This window comes from Drosophila sulfurigaster, chromosome 3 (genome assembly GCF_023558435.1).
Source record: "Drosophila sulfurigaster albostrigata strain 15112-1811.04 chromosome 3, ASM2355843v2, whole genome shotgun sequence".
Taxonomy (NCBI): Eukaryota; Metazoa; Arthropoda; class Insecta; order Diptera; family Drosophilidae; genus Drosophila; species Drosophila sulfurigaster.
The window spans coordinates 36019737-36029409 of NC_084883.1; the positions used below are offsets into that span (position 1 = coordinate 36019737).

The 9673-nt window shown below is 36.3% G+C and overlaps 1 long non-coding RNA gene across 1 annotated transcript; it reads left to right on the forward strand.

Moving 5' to 3' along the window:
• The first annotated feature begins 1027 nt into the window (after positions 1-1027).
• Positions 1028-1725, forward strand: LOC133844685 (uncharacterized). The gene is made up of 2 exons (XR_009894627.1): positions 1028-1386; positions 1463-1725. It is a non-coding gene; the product is annotated as an uncharacterized LOC133844685 (long non-coding RNA).
• Positions 1726-9673: the final 7948 nt, after the last annotated feature.

Consider the following 9673-nt stretch of genomic DNA (forward strand, 5'->3'; position numbering starts at 1 on the left):
GCTGGGTAAATTTCTAGAGCGTGGCACAGGCAAGGAAGAAAGGATGGTAGGAGGGAGGTCACTCAATCAGCACTCACAGAGTGTAAGACTTAAGTCTTATCGATTTGACTTTTGATTGATACACAAGTTGCTATTGGGATTTCTGGCCAAAAAGAAGCAAAGAGTAGAGAGTAGAGAGTAGAGAAGGAAGAAACAAGCACACGCGTTGTCAGGTTGGTTATTTGATTAGGTCGCCGCATAAATCCCCCTGTAAATGAAGTTAGAAAGCTGACGATTCTGGCTGCGGGTATCAATTTTAATAAATTCGCACATGGCCTGCCATTAATTTCAGTTAATTTGCCATTTTTCATGTCTGCCACACGACATTTGGCACAAGGTTCAACTGCAAGGGATATCGGAAAGGAAGATGGAGAAGGGAGACGGAGTAGGGGACTGGAATTGCCTACAGTTACCTTTTGCATACGGCAGCCGTACATCAATGACACACAAGCCCCCGTACAGACAGAGAGACCGTAAATATTCTCGGTAGGCAGCCAATATGTTTACACGCACACGATTTCAGCGCCTGAGCGGTTTTCCGCATCCATACTTGGGCTCCGTCCGGGTCGCTGCGAGCTTGTGGCTCGCACCCTCTCTCTCTCTCTCTCTCGCTCGCTCGATGGATCATAAATTCTGCGACTCCGTCGTAATTCTTTAGCTAGTGTTTGGGAGCGGAGGAAAGGGCGAAAGCTACAAGTTATTCGCTTTATTGGCGCTTTGCTCAAGCGATTTCGCTAATAGTTGGCAAAAAGTTTTGCTGCAGATAGATATGGAAATGGAGATGGAAGACACAAGTTCAAACTTCCGTTCAGCTAAATATTGGAATTGTCAAAACTTTTGCCAAAAGCAACTTCAATATGCAACACAATGAAAACTTCAAAACTTGCGCAAATAATTCAGATTTATCAAGGTAATTATTAAAGCATCTATGCAGACCAAACATTAATAGTAAATGGTTTAATAATTCAAATTAGTAAAACGTCTCTATTTGAGTTGCTGTTCGATTTGTTTGTATCTCGTTTTTTTTCGTTTTGTAAATTCATATGCTGTTAATGAACTTGGGAAGAAGAAAATGCGGCTCGAGTAGTTGGAATATTTGCGTTGAAGGTGCTCGAAACACATTTGAAATTAATTAAAAAGCTGTCAAGAGCAGATGGAGGCGTTCACAACTACCATGCTGCCTGTCGGAGTGGAGTTTTATGCTCTGCATGGAGTTCAACTCGAATTGGGGGAGTTCGTGTTCATGTGTTGAAGCCATAGCAAATTACACGTATTACGTATACGCGGCGCATTACGTATACGCATTGTGTGGTAGCAAAAGAAAAGGCAGGCGCCGGAAATTACCAGGTGAGTCAACATCTTTTCATTTTTTTTTGTTGTAGAGCGTTCGCTTGCTCGCACTCTTCACCTTTTTATGTTGCAGTTCCTTTATCAAGGAAACCTTTTAAAACGCATAATAACGAAAATTTGAAAGAGATAAAAGACGTACGTGGGCCGGCAACGGAAATGATTATATCTCCTTGGCATGGCCCAAGCACAAGCACAAGCACCGAATTGGAGTTTGAGAGCAGGTGACGCAGCAGCTGAAGCACGAAATGGAGGCTGGCCATTGTTGGCAACGTTGTTGTCATTGCGGCGGCCATTGTTCCATTGCCATTTCCAGTGCAATTTTCATTTGGCCGTTGTCCTTCACTTGCCGCCGTTATCAGTGACAAACGGCCAGGTCGTAAACCGAGAAAGCGAACCGCCGTAGAAATCAAGCAACACGAGCGCAATTTACATATTTAAAATTCAAATAAAGTCATTTGCATGCAGACACAATGAGCAGACCAAATGGTCCAACAACGGTGTCCACCAGCGTCGCAAGCTGTCGCAACATATGCGACTATTCTCTACCTGCTGACCTTTGGCCGTCTGTTATTTCTGCTTTTTTCTACATTTGTCATCATTAGTCCCCAAGCCTCGCCTAGGCACGAAACAACAGTTGAATCCTCCTCCTCCTACAGACTGTATGTAAAACATGCGAATGAATATTCCGAAATGTAAACAAATAAACTGAAAATTATCAGAGTGACATAAATCACATAGCACTTTGACCTTTGGAAAATATACAGAAATCGGAATGAATGATGTAAGCAAACTGATAAAAGAGCTAAACATGAAAAAGCAATAAAGGAAGTCAACATTTTGCATCTCTGTCTAATAGACACATTTTCCATTTGATTTTGATTTTGGAATTTGAATAATTGCCATGACAAATATTGATTTTATGCTTTTAAATATAGACAATCAGAAATACACGCATATACACACGCGCAAAAAAATGAACAAGTTATTTTCTGATTTAAATAATTGAGTTGGATTTGTGCAAACTCATTTCGTTGATTTCTCTGACACATTACTGTCGCTGAAGGGACATTTGAAATGATTTATTAGCGACTCGGTTAGCGGCTCGAACTGACTCCATTGAGATTTTGCAGCATATTTTGCGGCCATTTTTCATTTGAAGTTCATGCGCATCCAGCAGTGTGTTCTCTTTTGGCCCGCATGACAACACGCTAAAGCAAAGGCTTTCTGACAATTTTTCGGTTGGCATGTAAATATTATTTTTCTACTTTATCCTACACTCTGACTCACTTCGCTTGCTGCTATGGTGTCGGTCTCTGTGGCCATGTCAAAAAAGTTTTTCACACACACACACACATAATTATAACAAAGGGCAACAACACACACGCACACACTTGGGCTTGGGCCTGTTTATTCAATCAACAACGGGCAAGTTGATAAGAGTGTGGAACAGGAAAAGCAACAGGAACGGGAACGGGAACAGGAACATATCCAGGACCACAATGTCACAATGCAAAGGCACATGACAGACGCAAGATGACAGTTGCCATGTTGAAAAATGTCACAACTACACCTATGAGTGTCTCTCTCTCTCTGCGAGTGTGTTTGTGCGAGTGTGTGCGGGTTTGAGTTTTTCTACCATTTGTGGCAGGTGGTGGCTTGTCAGAGTTCCCGAAAGTTTTTCTGCTATTTAAATCATGTCAGTTTATCTAAGCAACACCTACCAATCCAAGCACGGCAACAGTTGCCACACCTCTGCCAGCCACGCCTCCACACACCGCCCATATCACAGATATAGTATATATAGAGCATAGAGGCAACCATTTTAGTGTTTGTGGCCACAACACTGACTCGCTGTTCTTGGCATCTTGTCAAGTTTGCCGTCAGACGGCTAAAAACATTTTCAGTTCCTCATGTTTTCCTTTCTTGTCCTTTTTATTATTTGTTATTGTTCTTCTAGTTGTTGGTTTTTCGGCGCTGCCTCACTTGCAATTTCCATTGCGTGTGGTGTGACCATAAAACATTTTCCCTTGCAACTTTTCTTAGCTTGTCTCTCTTTTTTGAGTGAGAGTTTCCATTTTATTTCACAGTTGGCCATTTTTGGATTTTGTTTTTGTGTTGAATATTTATAATCTTCACTGTACCGGCATTTGTTTATAATTGTTGTCTAAACTTTATATATGAGTCCAGAGCTCTCTTTCTCTGCCACAAAAAGTTAACTCAGTTGGAATGCCCAACTACCTGCACTCAACTGGAGTACAAAGAAAATTAAAAATGAAATACTTTTTGTCAAATTATAAATAAATGACGAACAAGTTCATATTTCGACATTGTAGTCAATTATTTTCATTTAAACAATACCGAATATTGTATGGAAAAGGGCTGGAAAATAATTGGCAGAGGTTTCCACAAATTGATAAATGCAATGCCAGTGACCAACAATTACTAATTAAAGTGATGCAGTTAATTACTCAGTTCTCACTGATGTCCTTTGTAGAATACGATTGCAGCAACTCACAACATTTTGCTGCTGTTTGTTAAATTAATTTCAAAGTTGTCACAGTAATTAAACAATAAATATGGCCATGTTAAATTGTGTAAATAAAAACGCAAACTTACAAAAGTGTCAACAGAACAGAAAACCGACAGGGATGTTGGAGAGAGAAATAGAGAGAGAGCGAGATAAAGAGAAACAAGTTGCGTGTGTCGTGTGACATATGAGGGAAGTCTCATGCCCAATCGCATTTAAAATTAATTATACGCCGAGTGTTGCAGCAGCAGCAGTAGCAGCAACAGCTTTGCGTCATTCACTTAAGCGCTCATTTAGTGACCCAGCAGAAGAAGAGACGACGCCACTCGTATCTAATTAATGTGCGCTGGGAGTTCATTTGCTCTTCTAAAGTATTATTACGACTAGATTAAAATTTATTGTAGAACAACAACTGTCCTTGAATCACTTGGTTTATGGATATGCTTTGAGGCATGCAGAAATCAACTAAACAGATTCGCTTTGCTTGCGTTCTCATTAATTGGTTTATTTATGTTGATTTAAACATTTCCTCATGCTGACTGCAAAGACTTGACTAAATGCATTAAAGGATTTGTCGACTCTTTGGTCAACTATGCAGAATAATTAAATGATATACAAACAATTGCAGAACTCAGTTGCACAGCAAGTTGTAAACATCATATTGTCTCTTCGCAAATAAGTTAAGTTTATGACAAATAGCAACTGCAATAAGGCAAATTGTATGCTTTGCTTCAAGTTATTTAATTAAACAGTAAATAAATATACAAATTTTGAGAAGCTTCTGACAATTTTGAGCTTAACATATTTTCATATTTTAATGTTGTTTCATTCACAATATATTTTTCAGCGTAAATTTAAAATTATTGGAAATATTTTCTTAGAATTGTGTAAGATGCTTCCGACTTGATTTGCAGTTGAGATACTAATCCGAAAGCTTTTCTAAAACATCGAGCAAATATGAATTCATTCCATAAATATGCCCATTGTTCTAGATTGTGAAAATCACACAGCATGCATGAATCGATATGCTATATTTTTTTGTCGTCTTTTGTAAAGTGACCCTACTAGGAAATTGAAAGCGTATCGAAAACTCAGCCACGCGGTCAATGTGGCAAACAGCGCAAACAAAAGTTTACGATTTTTTTGTTTTTTTGGCTGCTGTTGTTTTTGTGTTTTTGGGGCCATAAAATAGAAATTAGTTGCAATTGGAGTTTGCGTTTTGCTTTTGGTTTTTCGGTTTTGTTGCGGTTAGTTTTGCTCTGACCATCGTCATGTAGTTGCAGCTGCTGCTCCCCTCACAGTTCTCTCCGCTCCCTCTAGTTCAGCATTTTGCTTCCGGTTTGGCTTGACAGAGGTCAAACTATTTGGTTGCGTACAAACTGAAATTTCGCACACTAATTTACAATTGTTTCCAACGTATCGACAACGTTTGTTCTTAAAGTTGAACTAGCCAAAGGAACATACATATCATACATTATATTTGTTCCGGAAATGCGTGTTAATCGAACGGAAATGACAACAAAGTGTATTTCAAATTTAATTTTGAATACAACTCATTTTATTGATGTTCACCATAATTACATTTTTTTTGTTGTAATTCCAATTTAGATGGTCAAATGTAAATTTGATTGAGCTTTAAGTAGAATTTGCATTTGTTTCGATAATTGATTGGGATTCAATGAGGCAAACATTTCGATTTAGGCTAATTATCAAAATTGAAAGCAATTTTAGGCGAAACAATTTGTTGTGCCCATTGATGACCACTGATGGTCGTTACAGTCTAATCGAATGATCTAGTTAGCCCAAATATTACGTATACGCACAGTTGTATCAGCATTTTCTATCTATGTTAAATGCTTTAATTATACAAGCGTACAAGAGAGTCAGTGCTTGCAATAAATCAATAAATAACCTATGATTGTTTTGATGAGCAGCCTAAAAAAAAGAGGCTTTGTTGACCACAAAATAAATAGGTCGCTATTGGATAATCCATAAAGCCAAACAAATATGTATTTTTTACGCCATGCCAAATTGACACAATCAACAAATCAAAAAGCGCGTCTATCAATACAACAATTACGTCATACATATATTTTCATGTATATATTTATATTTATGCCAAAAAAACGAAGACAATATATTTTTATTTGCAATTTCAATTGCTTTTTTTGACTTGTCCTGATTTGTGGGACACATTTTTGTCACTCTCCAAAAAAACGAGAACGGCATATGCACATTTAACATTTGGGGTATCCGCTCTCTTATTTTTATTGGCAATATTCATATAGTACATATACGCATATATATGTATTGCAGCATGTGACGTGTTTTCGGTCTTTTTTTTTGCACTGTGTATATGACCTGACAACTGTGCGGTGATGGCCTCGCTTGGTTATTGCAATTAGTGATATCATTTTTCATTTGATACTCTGCAATCAATTTGATACGGGTGCGTTGCTGCAAAAGTTTATATTTTAATTTTAAAATAAATACTATAATAGATTGTCGAGTTGTGTTCTTTTCGAGTTTCTAGAATTAAAATTTTTTTAATTTCATTTTATTTAGAATTTGTTTTTATTACAGCGTATCCATTAGTCATTCTTTCATGACAAAACTTTTATTTATTTGAATGTATTTCTGCGTTATTTCAGTAATTTTCAAACTCGATAAATTGATTTTCATATGCATTAATTGCCCCCATTTATTTATGAGCACAAAAATGTTTAAACATATATTTTGTATACGTATGTGTAATATTCTTTTTGCCAAATGCCAATTGAATAGTTTGAGGAAATTAAAGAGCGTTATAAAGTTTCGATATAATATATGTATAAACCACCCACAGATTATTTATGAAGTGTATAACCAATCAATTTATCGGCACTTTGTGGCCAACGCATAAATGCCACAAAATGATATTGTAACATTTATAAAATATATAGATTTTATTTTGCCTGCTAAGTTCGTTTGACGATTCAATAAAAAACAACAACAAAAGTAACAACAACAAGTGAAAACAAGCTGCAAGAGCTTATCTTATTGTGATATCATCCATTTCCACGCGGAAATCAGCTTAAAACATTTTTATATTTGTGTATATTTATTTATGCAAACGATTGCACGGTTAGACTTAAATATGTTTTATCATTGCAAGCGTAATAAATAAAATTTTGCAAAAGCAAAAAAAATAAAACGATAGAAAACATTGATGTATATAAATAAAATGCGCTTAAGAGCTTAGCGAATGCGAAACCAAACCAAACCCAACGACACCAAAAGCAAACACATTTCATGCAGTTGTTCAGTTTAACAACATATTGAGGGCATCGATAAAAGTAAACCAAAACGATGTATTATTTTTTTTTTTTAACTGAGCTTAGGGCTGTCATTATGACAGGTGGTGAACTTCCCACAATATTCGTTGCCAAATGTAGAACTAAATTGCTTAAAGACGGATAGTTTTCAACATTCGTTAAACATTAATAATTACACAATAATGCATATCATTCAATCATAATGCACCCATTGATATCATATCAATAAAACAGAGGATATTCGTTCAAAATTAAATTGCTTTTGATTATGCAATTTCGTCTGTGGAAATTGGGTTGTGTGCTAATGAAATTTCTCGGATCATTTCCAGCGATTAACTCGTTGAGCAAATAATTCCAATTGCAAAATGAGAGAATGTTTGAAACGCATCTTGAGCAATATAAATTTAAGCTTAATGATTTATATACGTTTATGTTGAATTTGCACCCTGATTGCAATATTTTAGCGTACCGAGGGAAAAACACAATTTATGCAACTAATTTAATTTGAGCGTTTTTTCCCCACTCACACACACACACACACACACACACATAAACTCGTTTCGCTTATGTTGTTTATTTAACTCATTTTCCATGTTGACTTTCATGCGCGTAATTTTTATGTCAACATACCGCATAAAAGCGAGGGATGAATCCGTTCCTCCCTTAGTTAAGCTCTCTCTCTCTCTATTCATTTTTAGTGCGCCAACTAAGCAGTTTTTAATGAATAAACCACAAAATTACCTGGCCGGGGTGCAGTATAAAAACTTTTATAGAGCGCCAGTGTCAAAGGTCAAGTGCTCAGCTCAACTGTCAACACATGTGGGGTACTTTGCGGTAATTTACCGTTGCATAGGTCACCGAAAACACTAAATGCGTTTAGTTGACAAATATGGAAATTTAAACCATTATCTAAGCCATACAAGATAAGCTTTCACTCTCTTGTGCTGACTTCCTGGCGAGATTAACAAACTTTGCCTACGAACTTCACAGTAGAGTGTTTCTCTCTATGTGTGTGCGTGTGTGTGTGAGTGCTGTGCGTTTGTATGCGCAGCTGTTGCTATTGTATTTTATCTACTTCCTTCAGCCCATATGCGACGCATATTAATTAGAAATTTAATTGGATTTGAAAGAAAATGAATTTTTAATATGTAGCTACGCAATTACATTAACAAACACACACATACACTCGCACACATACATGCATAGACAGCAACTCTGCATAACAAAGTAGACGACAAGCATGTGAGTAAATGTAAAAAGTAAAAGGCAACACTCAAAAAAAAATGGAAAGAATGAGAAGGAGTGAAAGAAAAGTAATGGTAACATGAAAAAAAGGAATGAAACCGACCAAGTTCAACGTACATTAATTACCTGGCAAAACTAATTTAAAAATATTGCACATACGACGTGTGTCTCTCAGGTATCTGCGTGTTACGTGCCTTGCCTAGGCGTCTGGTATAAATCAAAACATTTGACTACGCTGCCTATTGAAATACTTTTGGGAGCTTTGCAAAGTATCGCTGGAGAACTCATAAAGGTGCGCTCGATTAGGGAATACTCAGCACATGATTAAAATTAGCATTTCACAAGTGTTTCACTTGATTGAAAAAGTTGTTTAGTTTTAAAAAAAATCTGCTTTAAATTTGTTATGAATTTGTCTAAAATGCGTTTCATCATCTCATTTATTTCACACTCTGAAAGCACAATTCCTGAACAATACTCACACACACTCACTCACAATTTGGAGCAATCAAAGTGAGCCCAATCAGCATTCGCTGCTGTAAGCTGTTGCTGTTTCTGTAGCGGTTGCTTTTCAAATTAGTGTGCAACATACATATTATAATGTGGCTGCCACATTAACAGCAACAAAAACGCGAGTACTAAGCACTGCGCCATTTTGTGTTTACAGGAAACGCAACGGAAAATTGTCAAGAGACGAAAAATCAAAGCACGCACAAAATTATAATTATTTCATGTGTGGAAAATGAGCGGCATACATAAACAGAAAACCGCGCACCGCCAAAACGAGATGCAACCAAAGAGATTGTGATAATCATAGGATTATGATAATCATAAATATAGCTTTCGGTATATTTCAAAATTGTTTGGTATAGGATTAAAAATAATGCAATAAAATGAAAAATAATAAAACATAAAAAAATAAATAAGAAAGACAAGTGAGATGAGATACCCGCAACCCATTTTTAATAAAAGCAGATCAAATTCATAAAGAAAAAAATATTGTATATAGATATACTATTACATATTATATTACATATTATATTTGGTTATGCCAAATATACCATGGAGTACAAAATATACCATATTCTCGTCGCGGCTTCTGCCTGTCACATACATTTGCTGAAGGCACAAAGTAATAATAAAAAATAAATGGCATAATTATTATAGAAATATTTTATTAATTAAATAAAATCATTTATTA